General features: G+C 43.3%; 2 protein-coding genes across 3 annotated transcripts in view; one reads left to right on the top strand and one right to left on the bottom strand.

The window, feature by feature from the left end:
- The window catches only part of LOC126292035 (amyloid-beta-like protein), a 1,795,419-nt gene that overhangs the window by 1,010,797 nt on the left and 768,818 nt on the right, over positions 1-15,804 (bottom strand). The window lies entirely within an intron of this gene.
- Positions 13,886-15,804, top strand: part of LOC126292043 (uncharacterized) — a 33,313-nt gene continuing 31,394 nt past the window's right edge. Inside the window, exon 1 of one of the 2 annotated variants that reach the window (XM_049985842.1) lies at positions 13,886-13,971. The gene's annotated coding sequence lies outside the window, so the exon portion shown is untranslated. The remainder of the gene's footprint in view (positions 13,972-15,804) is intronic. The other variant, XM_049985843.1, reaches the window with a different exon arrangement.

Genomic DNA, 15,804 nt, shown 5'->3' with positions numbered 1-15,804 from the left:
GACCAACTGAGAAAACTGTGTTGAATATCAATAAGAATAACCTGTACTAATCACTACATCAATATTCCTTAGACTGGAGAAAATGGAAATGGGCTTTAAATAACAGTATGTTTATTCAACTTTTATGTGACCTACAACAGTTTGCCAACGAAACTACACATCAAACATTGTTAAGGGATTTTTTGCACTATTTTCATCCCTTCTTTTGTTTCCAGTGTTAACCTTCATAATTTAAATGGAACAAAATGCCTGTTTAAGGATCAATCTTTCGGGCAGACGAGCAGATTGTAGGAAATCTCCCAAAACCACATACAAATAGACCACTAGACTCAATTTCAAAGATCCTAGAGTTGAACCAAGACTGTCCTCTTCTGCCCTCCTCCCCCTCCCTACCCCATCCAGCTTGTCACTTTGCTGTGTAGCCATGACATATGGAATGTTGAATTCTTAATTCTATGACAGCACATTGAGCTGATGGAACCCAACCTTTGAGAAGGTCCAAATTCCATGAGAGGACGTCTTGCCAACTGTAATATTTCATGCAGTTTTCTCCTTTCCTCTAGCACACAAAAAATATATTTTTCTTTTTGACTGCTGCATGTGACTCCACAAACACACAAATTGTACATTGTGAGTGTACTTCAACAGCTATCCACTGTAAAACCAGATGGAGAATCAGCAAGGCATCGAGGGTCTTCTTTGTCCAACGGTAAAAGGTGAGCTACTACTGTGTTTATGTTGTGCAGCAAGGGGAGGCAGCATCCTTATAGAAATTGAAGATGGACGACAGAAACATATTTCGCTGCCCTGTTTTGTGTCGATGATCTAAGTGTCAGGGTACTGGATCAGTCTATTTCTTTGAATAGTTGTGATGTCCTCCGTAAGTCCTATTGGGAAAGGATCCGTACCATGCAGCAGTAACCCAGGTGAGGGCAGACAAGTTTAGAGCAGGCAATCTCTTTACTAGATTTGTTGCATTCCCTAAGGCTCTTCCAATAAAAAACTGTCATTGGTTCGCATTCCCTATAGCATTTTCTATGCGATGGTCCAACTTTCTTTACGTTTTTTCTGTGGGTATTTCATTGAACCTACAACCTTTCAATTTTGGTTATTTATCACATAACTGATTTTTAAAGGTGTTTTTTTAATACTCATGTGGAGGACCTCATTTTTTGTTGTTTAGGGTCAACTGCCAATTTTTGCATCATTCAGGTATCTTGTCTAAATCAGAATTCAATTCGTTTTACTCTTCTGAGGACTCCACTTTTCCGTTAATGACAGCATGATATGTGAAGAAGCCAAGAAGGCACATTAAAGTGTACATATCCTACTGGGGATGAAAGGGAAGGAGCAGTAGCTGAGAAGGGACAGAACCATAGTTCTGGCCTATGCATCCTGTTTTGCAGTCTGTAGATTGAGTGAGCACATTAGGAAACAAAGGTGAAATTTGGAAAGCCACTTAAATGCAGGGAGAAGAAGTAAAAATTTTGAAGTTTGCCAGTTCGAAATTGTAGTTGCAGAAGGGAAAGCAATGTGTCTTCAACAACGACTGAATACAATGGATAGTGTCTTGAGCGAAGATTGAACATCAGCAAAAGTAAAACAAGGATACTTGAATGTAGTCGATTTAAATCAGGCGCTGCTGAAAATACGAGACTAAAAGTAGTAGACAAGTTTTGGTATTTTGGCAGCAAAATAACTGATTATAACCGAAGTAGAGAGGACATAAAATGTAGGCTGATAATAGGAAGAACAGCATTTCACAGGAAGAGTAATTATCTAACATCGTAGTGGTAGGTTCCTATGGGACCAAATGTTAACAAGTTTTCGGAAAGTGGTTGAGTTAGCCTTGTTTCTACAGCTGTATCTACACAAGTACTCTAAGTTACCGAACGGTGCGTGGCGGAGGGTACCCTATACCATTACTAGCCATTTCCAAATGAAAATGAAACATTGACGATAAGCGGTTCTGAAAAGAAGAGGGTAGAAGTCGGCGTCCCAAAACATCGCAAAGGTGTTCTACAGAATTCAGGTCAGTACTCTGTGCAGGTCAGTCCGTTACAGGGATGTTATTGTCGTGTAACCACTCCGCCACAGGCCGTGCGTTATGAACAGATGCTCGACCGTGTTGAAAGATTTGCCATCCCCGAATTGCTCTTCAACAGTGGGAAGCAAGAAGGTGCTTAAAGCATCAATGTAGACCTGTGCTGTGATAGTGCTACGCAAGACAACAAGGGGTGCAAGCCCCCTCCATGAGAAACACGACCACACCATAACACCACCGGCCCCGAATTTTACTGTTGGCACTACACACGATGGCAGATGACGTTCACCGGTCATTTGCCATACCCACACCCTGCCATCGGACCGCCACATTGTGTACCGCGATTCGTCACTCCACACAACGTTTTTACATTATTCAGTCGTGTAATGTTTATGTGGTGTCACCCCCAGACACCATACTTGCTAGGTGGTAGCCTTTAAATCGGCCGCGGTCCGTTAGTATACGTCGGACCCGCGTGTCGCCACTATCAGTGATTGCAGACCGAGCGCCGCCACACGGCAGGTCTAGAGAGACTTCCTAGCACTCGCCCAGTTGTACAGCCGATTTTGCTAGCGACGGTTCACTGACAAAATACGCTCTCATTTGCCGAGACGACAGTTAGCACAGCCTTCAGCTACGTTATTTGCTACGACCTAGCAAAGCGCCATTATCTGTTACTATTGATACTGTGAGTCATGTAATGTCAAGAGCGACGTTCGTCTTTAATGGATTAAAGTTAAGTATTCCACCAGCTACGTCCGTTTTTCTCAATTCTAGTTCCCTTGCCATATTCCAGACCTCACGCCAGCCTGCGTGAGCTAAAACGCGTGCATTTCGGCCTCCTTTAGTGGCACGGTGTTGGCTCTCCTGCCAACCACAACAGTTTACGCTCCTTACATCAAGCGAGGCGTCGTTTGGCATTTACCGGCGTAATGTGTGGCTTATGAGCAGCTGCTCGACCATGAAATCCAAGCTTTCTCGCCTAACTGACTTAGTACTCGCAGAGGATCCTGATGCAGTCCGGAATTCCTGTGTGATGGTTTGGATAGACGTCTGCCCATTACACATTAGACTCTTTTTAACTGTCGGCGGTCTCTGTTAGTTAACAGACGAGGTCGGCCTGTACGCTTTTGTGCTGTACGTGTCCCTTCACGTTTCCACTTCAACTATCACATCGGAAACGGTGGACCTAGGTATGTTTAGGAGAACGGACGTATGACGCAAGTGACACCCAATTACCTGATCATGGTCGAAGCGCCCCGCTCTGCTCTCTCACGATGTCGAATGACTACTGAGGTCGCCGATCTGGAGTACCTGGCAGTAGGTGGCAGCACAACGCAGCTAATATGAAAAACGTATGTTTTTGGGGGGTGTCCGGATACTTTTGAAAACATAGTGTATGCACAACAATAAATAGAAAAATTAACTAAAAAACCCGAGATGAGACAAATATATATATATATATATATATATATATATATATATATATATATATATATATAAAATTATGACGCTACAATAGCTGTTCTACAGAAGCTAGAGTTGGATAAAAGAAGGGTGACAGCGAAATACAAGCAGCACAGATAAGATTCTTGACAGTAAAGGGATGCACAAGAGATTTTCGAGTAAAAAAGAATGAAATGTTCTAAATGAGCAGAATTTACTTCCTATTAAAGAGGAAGTAAATGAATACAGAGATAGGTGGAAACAACGTGTCGCTGAAAAGAGAGATAAAAGCCTAGAAAAGAGTATCCTGAACCACAGCCCAAAAGGAAGAAGAGGCATAGGTCGATCAAGGAAGCGACAGACACAAACTTCCTGGAGAGGGAACAGACAAGTATCTAACGTCTCTGTGTAACACGGAGAGATGACGACGACGGAGGAAGACCAAGGCCAGACTACAGAACGTAGTTTGCATTGCGGAAGTTATTTGGAGACTGAGGCGCTTGTGCAGGGAGATTAACTGGAGAGCCGCGTCAAATCAGTCTTCAGCCTTTGTTCCTAAGTAGTGAACTGTTCAGTCTTCCGGGAAGTCCGATATAAGGTCTTCTTCACACATTAGAGGCACGACCAACGCTTCACCTACAACTGATTAATATGTAACTCACACTTAAAGTCTCTGGCACAAGGGCTCAAAGAAAGTCTTTTATACTATTCCACTACCGTTACGCTCTCGAATAACAAGTGGGGAATGACCACCTATATCTTTCCGTATGACCTATAATTTATTTCGTCACCATGGCCATATGTAAGTATGCGGGAGTCAACAAAATATTTGGAGGAGAGAGTTGACGATTGAAAAGTCGTGACAAGATCTCACCTCAACAAAAAAAATGCTTGTTTTAATGATTGCCCACGGTAATTCGGTATGATACTCGTGATATTCTCTCTCCTACTTTCTGGTAACACAAAACGGGCTGCCGTTCTTTGAACTGTTTCATCATCCGGTAACCCTGTTTGGTTAGGATGCCACACCGCACAGCAACACTCGAGATGAGGATGGACAAGGGTTGTGCAAGCAGTATGGCAGTAGCATGTTCTAAGCCCTCTGCCAATAAAACATTCTTTGGTTCACGGTCCCCATAGCGTTTCCTATGGTATGGTTCCAATTGAAGCCTTCTATAATCTTAATCATTAAGTATTTACTTGAATCGAAGTATTGAATTTTTTCTCTTTTAACGGGAATTTTCTTTATCCTCTTGTCGAGCACGTCACACTTTTTATTGTTTAGGGTCAACCGCGAGTTTTATCACCTTGCACGTGTCCTGTTGTACAGTAGTTTTGCTGTTTGGGCGGAAAATAAATACCGACGGCCGTATTAGAGACAAACTTGTTAATCCATACTAATACAGATTATAAATGCGAAAGTAACTGTCTGATACACTTTCTCGTCTAAACGGCTCAACCGATTTCGGTGAAATTTGGAAAGAAGATAGCTTGAAAGGTAAGGAGGAACATAGACGAGATACTATGTAGTTCAATATCATCAAATTGATTTAACTTCTGAACTTTATCATGTTTTTGAAAACGCCTTTAACGTTTTATATTTTCTACATAATACAATTCAATTTAATGAATACAGTGTTTATACAGTCCTCAATGCCATATTAAAATCAGTCACAAACCCATAGTATTTTAGCCATTGTGCGCACAAGTCTGTTATAACTTCTGTGAGGCTTGAAGATTCAAACTGGGTCTCCTGGTCAACAAAGCCGTAAGGACGTTTCGTTCCATTTTACTGATACGCCAGCACAGCTGTGGGTAGCAACTACAATAAAATGCTCACATAATCCTCTAGATGTTTAATCCACATCTCCGTGCTGATGGTACACTCCTGGAAATGGAAAAAAGAACACATTGACACTGGTGTGTCAGACCCACCATACTTGCTCCGGACACTGCGAGAGGGCTGTACAAGCAATGATCACACGCACGGCACAGTGGACACACCAGGAACCGCGGTGTTGGCCGTCGAATGGCGCTTGCTGCGCAGCCTTTGTGCACCGCCGCCGTCAGTGTCAGCCAGTTTGCCGTGGCATACGGAGCTCCATCGCAGTCTTTAACACTGGTAGCGTGCCGCGACAGCGTGGACGTGAACCGTATGTGCAGTTGACGGACTTTGAGCGAGGGCGTATAGTGGGCATGCGGGAGGCCGGGTGGACGTACCGCCGAATTGCTCAACACGTGGGGCGTGAGGTCTCCACAGTACATCGATGTTGTCGCCAGTGGTCGACGGAAGGTGCACGTGCCCGTCGACCTGGGACCGGACCGCAGCGACGCACGGATGCACGCCAAGACCGTAGGATCCTACGCAGTGCCGTAGGGGACCGCACCGCCACTTCCCAGCAAATTAGGGACACTGTTGCTCCTGGGGTATCGGCGACCATCTCCATGAAGCTGGGCTACGGTCCCGCACACCGTTAGGCCGTCTTCCGCTCACGTCCCAACATCGTGCAGCCCGCCTCCAGTGGTGTTGCGACGGGCGTGAATGGAGGGACGAATGGAGACGTGTCGTCTTCAGCGATGAGAGTCGCTTCTGCCTTGGTGCCAATGATGGTCGTATGCGTGTTTGGCGCCGTGCAGGTGAGCGCCACAATCAGGACTGCATACGACCGAGGCACACAGGGCCAACACCCGGCATCATGGTGTGGGGAGCGATCTCCTACACTGGCCATACACCTCGGGTGATCGTCGAGGGGACACTGAATAGTGCACGGTACATCCAAACCGTCATCGAACCCATCGTTCTACCATTCGTAGACCGGCAAGGGAACTTGCTGTTCCAACATGACAATGCACGTCCGCATGTATCCCGTGCCACCCAACGTGCTCTAGAAGGTGTAAGTCAACTAGCCTGTCCCCCATTGAGCATGTTTGGGACTGGATGAAGCGTCGTCTCACGCGGTCTGCACGTCCAGCACGAACGCTGATCCAACTGAGGCGCCAGGTGGAAATGGCGTGGCAAGCCGTTCCACAGGACTACATCCAGCATCTCTACGATCGTCTCCATGGGAGAATAGCAGCCTGCATTGCTGCGAAAGGTGGATATACACTGTACTAGTGCCGACATTGTGCATGCTGTGTTGCCTGTGTCTATGTGCCTGTGGTTCTGTCAGTGTGATCATGTGATGTATCTGACCCCAGGAATGTGTCAATAAAGTTTCCCCTTCCTGGGACAATGAATTCACGGTGTTCTTATTTCAATTTCCAGGAGTGTATTACTTGCGGCTGTAGCTCTGTTGATTACGTTTTGACAGTTGCATCAATTTCGAAGAAATTTAGTATGCAGGTAGTTTGGACCCTGAAGAAAAACTGAGGCTGTTTAAACTAAAATTCGGCCGCTTGCAGAGTGAAGTAAGGAACGTACAATACCTGTTTTAGATAAGTGAACAAGATGCACGTAAAAATTACTTTATTTGTTGCGTGATGTGTATGCCCTATAATGTGTAGATGCCATGCCCTGCGCTTGGCATGTTGTAGAGCATAGGGATAAATGTTGGCGGGCGGACAATGCGAACTATCCTTACCCAAACAGGCAGCACATGAGGGCAGCTGACATTACTGCACATACGATGGCTTGATTTCTCAACACCAGTCATCATAGCAAAACTACTGACATGTGAGTAACAGCTAGTATTGAACATACACTGATAAGCCGAAACATCATGACCACTGCCCACTGGGACGCTGCATGCCGCCTCGTGACGTTGCGGGCACGTGACGCGCTAACGTAAGTGTGTGCGTGTGCTGTCCTTAGGTTAAAAAAAAATGGTTCAAATGGCTCTGAGCACTATGGGACTCAACTGCTGTGGTCATCAGTCCCCTAGAACTTAGAACTACTTAAACATAACTAACCTAAGGACATCACACACATCCATGCCCGAGGCAGGATTCGAACGTGCGACCGTAGCAGTCGCACGGTTCCGGACTGCGCGCCTAGAACCGCGAGACCACCGCAGCCGGCCATCTCAGTGCATGTGATATACACAATTCACAGTAGGGACGCCGAAATAGTTTCATTTAAAATCCTGGAAACGAGAAACAAATTTTGACATGATGCTTACAACTTCAAAAATAAGTTATTACGAAAACAGGCACTTTCTGATAACTTACGCTGATTGTAGTTCGATTCGCGAGTTTTTTTTACTGATTTCATTTTTATACATTCGAAACTAGGCATAATTTTTACACTTTTTGACATCAGCCGCTATATATTCTTGTAGAAGCCCTTTTGGTATTGTCCTTACTCGCACACTTTGTGTGTACGTTTTATGTTTATCTGTTTCTGTTGTTCTTCCCAGTTACCAAAATGTGTACATCTCTTCAAGATCTTGTTTTTCGGTTTTAGTTCTCTAACCTCTCCATACGTGACGTTTCCTTTTAGGTTATCCGCGTATATTAATCTATAGCTATCACATGATGCATTAAACCTATCAGAAACGCAGTTTCTGTTCACTTTCATTATCATCACTGCTGCACCAGCAATGAATCGGATATTGATAATTTTCTGTCCTTGACAAATAACAATAACAACAGTTCTTTTACTTCTTTCGTCCCCTTTTCAATGCAGAAATAAATGTCATCGACGACCTGAGATGTAAAACTACCAGTCTACTGACTGGTTTGATGCGGCCCGCCACGAATTCCTTTCCTGTGCTAACCTCATCATCTCAGAGTAGCACTTGCAACCTACGTCCTCAATTATTTGCTTGACGTATTCCAATCTCTGTCTTCCTCTATAGTTTTTGCCCCCTACAGCTCCCTCTAGTACCATGGAAGTCATTCCCTCATGTCTTAGCAGATGTCCTATCATCCTGTCCCTTCTCCTTATCAGTGTTTTCCACATATTCCTTTCATCTCCGATTCTGCGCAGAACCTCCTCATTCCTTACCTTATCAGTCCACCTAATTTTCAACATTCGTCTACAGCACCACATCTCAAATGCTTCCATTCTCTTCTGTTCCGGTTTTCCCACAGTCCATGTTTCACTACCATACAATGCTGTACTCCAGACGTACATCCTCAGAAACTTCTTCCTCAAATTAAGGCCGGTATTTGATATTAGTAGACTTCTCTTGGCCAGAAATGCCTTTTTTTGCCATAGCGAGTCTGCTTTTGATGTCCTCCTTGCTCCCTCCGTCATTGGTTATTTTACGGCCTAGGTAGCAAAATTCCGTAACTTCATTGACTTCGTGACCATCAATCCTGATGTTAAGTTTCTCGCGGTTCTCATGTCTACTATTTCTCATTACCTTCGTCTTTCTCCGATTTACTCTCATACCATACTGTGTATTCATTAGACTTCATTCCGTTCAGCAGATCATTTAATTCTTCTTCACTTTCACTCAGGATAGCAATGTCATCAGCGAATCGTATCATTGATATCATTTCACCTTGTATTTTAATTCCACTCCTGAACCTTTCTTTTCTTTCCATCATTGCTTCCTCGATGTACATATTGAAGAGTAGGGACGAAAGGCTACAGCCTTATCTTACTCCCTTCTTAATACGAGCACTTCGTTCTTGATCGTCCACTCTTATTATTCCCTCTTGGTTGTTGTACATATTTTATATGACCCGTCTTTCCCTATAGCTTACCCCTACTTTTTTCAGAATCTTGAACAGCTTGCACCATTTTATATTGTCGAACGCTTTTTCCAGGTCGACAAATCCTATGAACGTGTCTTGATTTTTCTTTAGCTTTGCTTCCATTATTAGCCGTAACGTCAGAATTGCCTCTCTCGTGCCTTTACTTTTCCTAAAGCCAAACTGATCGTCACCTAGCGCATTCTCAATTTTCTTTTCCATTCTTCTGTATATTATTCTTGTAAGCAGCTTCGATGCATGAACTGTTAAGCTGATTGTGCGATAATTCTCGCACTTGTCAGCTCTTGCCGTTTTCGGAATTGTATGGATGATGCTTTTCCGAAAGTGTGATGGTATGTCACCAGACTCATATATTCTACACACCAACGTGAATAGTAGTTTTGTTGCCACTTCCCCTAATGATTTTAGAAATTCTGATGGAATGTTATCTATCTCTTCTGCCTTATTTGACCGTAAGTCCTCCAAAGCTCTTTTAAATTCCGATTCTAATTCTGGCTCCCCTATATCTTCTATATCGACTCCTGTTTCTTCTTCTTCTATCACATCAGACAAATCTTCACCCTCATAGAGGCTTTCAATATAATCTTTCCACCTATCTGCTCTCTCCTCTGCATTTAACAGTGGAATTCCCGTTGCACTCTTAATGTTACCACGGTTGCTTTTAATGTCACCAAAGGTTGTTTTGACTTTCCTGTATGGTGAGTCTGTCCTTGCGACAATCATATCTTTTTCGATGTCTTCACATTTTTCCTGCAGCCATTTCGCCTTAGCTTCTCTGCACTTCCTATTTATTTCATTCCTCAGCGACTTGTATTTCTGTATTCCTGATTTTCCCGGAACATGTTTGTGCTTCCTCCTTTCCTCAATCAACTGAAGTATTTCTTCTGTTACCCATTGTTTCTTCGCAGCTACCTTCTTTGTACCTATGTTTTCCTTCCCAACTTCTGTGATGGCCCTTTTTAGAAATGTCCATTCGTCTTCAACTGTGCTGCCTACTGCGCTATTCCTTATTGCTGTATCTATAGCGTTAGAGAACTTCAAACGTATCTCGTCATTGCTTAGAACTTCCGTATCCCACTTCTTAGCATATTGATTCTTCCTGACTAATGTCTTGAACTTCAGCCTACTCTTCATCACTACTATATTGTGATCTGAGTCTATGTCTGCTCCCGGGTACGCCTTACAATCCAGTATCTGATTTCGGAATCTCTGTCTGACCATGATGTAATCTAATTGCAATCTTCCCGTATCTCCCGGCCTTTTCCAAGTATACCTCCTCCTCTTGTGCTTCTTGAACAGGGTATTCGCTATTACTAGCTGAAACTTGTTACAGAATTTAAGTAGTCTTTCTCCTCTTTCATTCCTTGTCCCAAGCCCATATTCTCCTGTAAACTTTTCTTCTTCTCCTTCCCCTACAACTGAATTCCAGTCGCCCATGACTATTAGATTTTCGTCCCCCTTTACATACTGCATTATCCTTTCAATATCCTCATACACTTTCTATATCTGTTCATCTTCAGCTTGCGACGTCGGCATGTATACTTGAACTATCGTTGTCGGTGTTGGTCTGCTGTCGATTCTAATTAGAACAACCCGGTCACTGAACTGTTCACAGTAACACACCTTCTGCCCTACCTTCCTATTCATAACGAATCCTACATCTGTTATACCATTTTCTGCTGCTGTTGATATTACCCGATACTCATCTGACCAGAAATCCTTGTCTTCCTTCCACTTCACTTCACTGACCCCTACTATATCTAGATTGAGCCTTTGCATTTCTCTTTTCAGATTTTCTAGTTTCCCTACCACGTTCAAGCTTCTGACATTCCACGCCCCGACTCGTAGAACATTATCCTTTCGTTGATTATTCAATCTTCCTCTCATGGTAAGCTCCCCCTTGGCAGTCCCCTCCCGGAGATCCGAATGGGGGATTATTCCGGAATCTTTTGCCAATGGAGAGATCATCATGACACTTCTTCAACTACAGGCCACATGTCCTGTGGATACAAGGTACGTGCCTTTAATGCAGTGGTTTCCATTACCTTCTGCATCCTCATGTCGTTGATCATTGCTGATTCTTCCGCCTTTAAGGGCCATTTCCCACCCCTAGGACAAGAGAGTGCCCTGAACCTCTATCCGCTCCTCCGCCCTCTTTGACAAGGCCGTTGGCAGAATGAGGATGACTTTTTATGCCGGAAGTCTTCGGCCGCCAATGCTAATTATTTATCAAAGCCAATGCTAATTATTTATCAAAATTTAGGCAATGGCGGGGATTGAACTCGGGCCCGAAGACGTTTTGATAATGACTCAAAGACTCTACCCCCCTTTTTTTTGCATTTTGTTCGTTATTGATCGTTGTGTTTGGTCGTTGTGGACGTCGCAAGACAACCTGTTCAAGTTCGGTGGTTGATCGTTCCACTCAGTTTTTTTATTACAGAGACCAACCGGCTCTCTGACCGAACACGCTGAGCTACCGTGCCGGCTGATCTCATTTTGTCCGTGTTTGTTCGTTGCTTCTGCTCTTGGCGGACGTCGCAAGACGCCCGTTTCAGTTAGTCGTTGATCGATTAACTCAGTTTTTTTATTACAGAGGGCAGCTAACCCTCTGACCGAACACGCATCCTAGACCACGGGTACTTCCTTTTAAGTTATCCGCGTATATTAATCTATAGCCATCACATGATGCATTAAACCTATCAGAAAGGCAGTTTCTGTTCACTTTCAGTATCATCACTGCTGCACCAGCAATGAATCGGATATCGATAATTTTCTGTCCTTGACAAATAACAATAACAACAGTTCTTTTAATTCTTTCGTCCCCTTTTGAATGTAGAAATAAATATCATTGACGACAAGAGGTGTAAAACTACCATAAGCTATCATATGTAAGTGTAAATTACAGTAGTTTTCCTAGTAGCCTTGGTTAGTTAAAATCATAACCACACCGAGCGAGGTGGCGCAGTGGTTAGACACTGGACTCGCATTCGGAAGGACGACGGTTCAATCCCCCGTCCGCCCATCCTGATACAGGTTTTCCGTGATTTCCCTAAATCACTCCAGGCAAATGCCGGGATGGTTCCTTTGAAAGGGCACGGCCGACTTCCTTCGCCATCCTTCCCTAAGCCGATGAGAGTGATGACTTCGCTGTCTGGTCTCCTTCCCCAAAGAACCTAATATCCTACATAACCACAATACCTGTACGTCAAGTGTGTTACATACCTCACAGGCGTTACCTGATTTGGATCACTTTGTTCCCATTTGCGATCAGTGATTTACTCCGTTCTCTAGAAAGCAAAAGCGGTGAACCGTCTGTAAGCTGAGTGAGGATGTATGAAGGGCCTCGTAACCTACGGAACATTTTCGTTCTACATTGTTATCGTTCTGTTTGCTTCTTAAAAATAAGCAGTATTTATAGCAAAATCGAAACTGTCAATGTTTAAATTAGGTATTTTTCTAAAGATGTTAATTTGTAACGTGAAACGAAGGGATGCTGTAGTAAAAATATAAAGCAATACATAGGTATCAGGTAGCGCAAGAAAACGCAGTTTCCTAAAAAAAGGTAAAAATTAAGAAAAACTCAAAGCAAAAATATATCGAAAATAGTTTCAATATTTCACCGAGCTTATATAAAACAGTTTTTGTTATTCATAAAAAAAAATAAAAGAAAACGCAAAACAAAAATACCGGGTGATCAAAACGTCAGTATAAATTTGAAAATTTAATAAACCACGCAGTAATGTAGATAGAGAGGTAAAAATTAACACACATGCTTGGAATGACGTGGGGTTTTATTAGAACAAAAAAAGCACCCCATATTGCTAGACGAGTGAAAGATCTCTTGCGCGCTTCGTTTGGTGATGATCGTGTGTTCGGCCGCCACTTCCGTCATGCTTGGCCTCCCATGTCCCCAGACCTCAGTCCGTGCGATTATTGCCTTTGTGGTTACCTCAAGTCGCAAGTGTATCGTGATCGACCGACAACTCTAAAGATGCTGAAAGACAACATCTGATGCCAATGCCTCACCATAACTCCGGACATGCTTTACAGTGCTGTTCACAACATTATTCCTCGACTACAGCTATTGTTGAGGAATAATGGTGGGCATATTGAGCATTTCCTGTAAAGATCATCATCTTTGTTTTGTCTTACTCTGTTATGCTAATTATTGCTATTCTGATCAGATGAAGCGCCATCTGCCCGACATTTTTTGAACTTTTGTCTTTATTTGGTTCTAATAAAAACCCCTGCCATTCCAAGTATGTGTGTCAATTTGTACCTCTCTATCTACATTATTCCATGATTTATTTAGTTTTCAAATTTATACTGACTTCTTGATCACCCAGTATATCAAACACTGCTTCATTGCTTGTTCCAGTTAATATAAAATATCCATAAGCAACTTTCGTACCTATAAAAAAATAACGGGATATTCTTTTGTTTGCCGGCCGGAATGGCCGAGCGGTTCTAGCCGCTACAATCTGCAACCGCGCGACCGCTACGGTTTATCGACTCCAAATACACAACAGACGATCGTTTCGCTGTGTGTTTATATAGGTCAGGCGCTTGGCATGGCTGCAGTGGCAAAGTTGCGGAACGACTTTGTGCGAGTTCCGTGACTCATTGTCTTGGTCTGTAGTGGTGTACTGTCCACTGTGTGAGGAGGGGAAATGGGTGGGCGGGGAGGGGGGGGTGAGGAGGGAGGAAATACACACCAGAGAGGCTTGGCTCGAAGCCAGTCTCGCCCGTTCAGAGTCGCAGGAAGGTCGTGTGGACCGGCCGTAGCAACGAGAAGCGGAAGGACAAGCCAGTGACAACAGGTGGGTGGCGACATCAACGCTCTCTGCTGCACCAGTTGCTCACAACACGAGTCATTACTGCCGTCGCCTGACATCATAAGGCTGCTACCAGCTGATCTTAGGTATCGTACAGCAACCGCATCTCGCTTTGGCACGACGTGTTTAAAGGAACGCATTTAGCTTTATCGGCGCCGGAAGCTAAATGACGAAACACACAGTGCGTAACAAGTTTATTTCGTTTTACAACCTCAGGCGCATTTTTTCTCTCGTTAGGAATGTTTATTTATTCTCCAGAGACGTTTCTCCTTGAACATCAAAGGCGTGTTCAGTGGATTCTGCAATTTATCGCTTGTCATGGCGAAGCGTCTGCCTCCAGCTCATAGGCTACAGGGCGCGTTTCCAGAACACGTACTAAAGATCGGCACATCACGCCGTAGAGATATTTCACTTTCTCAGTTTACATATTTAGTTTACCATTAACTTCGCTGTTGATCTGACGGGAATTTCAGAATTATCTTACAAAATCCATAATCACTCATAATTTGAGAAAGAAATTTCCGAGAATAGACGGGTGGAGTACAGACAAACTGCATTTCCCTTGTATTCTACCAATGAGCCGAAATCTGCCACCTGCTGCACTTATGATTGAGCCTGTGTAATCATTCCATTTCGCATCAACACAAATTGTCATATCCTGATATTTATATCAATTGAACGAGTCTAACTGTGACTCACTGCTATCGTACAGTATTTTTTTTTCGGTTTGAATATTTGTGGAGGTTTTTTCATACAGTACTTGGCTCTAGATAACTGCATAATCTGCGGAATTAATGTTGTCTGTCAGTTCATTATCGAACACGAACAGTAACTGCCGCATATCGGCACGTCATCGGCCCAGAATTTACCCTCAAACAGCTTCTGCACGGAGAGCTCCTTCGTGAAGTGTGGCTCTAAACCACACACAAGTGGAATTGTAAATTTCGCGCTTCTTATGAGTAAAAGAATCGAATTAACTTATCAGATGTTTAAGTGCGTACCAAATAAGCGATACTCCGGCTGTATCTGAGGCATGTCTTACTCTTTTCGTCACATGCATGAGTTTTAGTACATACCCTCGCTGCCTTCACCAAGCAGTCATCTTACAAAGGCTGGTGGAAATGGGATCAAACTTACCTGCAAAAGAAGGAAAGAAAATCATTAGAGGTCAGCCTAGTGCTAATAATAAATAAACAGATCAACTCACAGTTACAGTATACAATACCCACTTTAAGATTCCTAGAAATTTTTATTCCTGAGATTTCTACGTATGAAATTAGCCAGTTTTACACTGTAATTCACAATTTAGCTCTTTTTTTCGATCAATTTAAAACTTGTACTGGTAACATTTCTGAAGATTACTCCGACTCAAACACAATGATAGTACAGGGTGTTTATAAATGAATATCGGGGTTTCAATGCTTCATAATATTTATTACATTAAACTTACAGTTATAAATGATATGTCAAACGAAAGAGCAAATCAAACAGTCGTGTTTGGCACTAGTGCGCATGTGCAGCGCGCAATGTTTCCGCCGCAATCCGCTGTCTAGCGGAGTAGTGAACACACAGCGTTTTGCAGTTTGCAAAGACCGAATTTTTAGTTACTGTGCAACGTGCGTTCCGGCTGAAATTCGGTTGTGATACTCCGAGTGATAATAATATTCGTAGATGGTATCATCAATTTGAGGATACCAGCTGCCTTTGTAAAGCTCAGGACAACCAAGAGTTAGGGAAGAGACTGTTGAGCGATTGAGTCGTGAATTTCAAGTTCCCATGTCGACTGTTTGGAAAGTTTTAAGAAAACGAGTACAGCTA

Source organism: Schistocerca gregaria, chromosome 9 (genome assembly GCF_023897955.1).
Source record: "Schistocerca gregaria isolate iqSchGreg1 chromosome 9, iqSchGreg1.2, whole genome shotgun sequence".
Taxonomy (NCBI): Eukaryota; Metazoa; Arthropoda; class Insecta; order Orthoptera; family Acrididae; genus Schistocerca; species Schistocerca gregaria.
The sequence above is the reverse complement of the archived record's forward strand: the minus strand, read 5'-3'. Positions and strand labels throughout refer to the sequence as shown.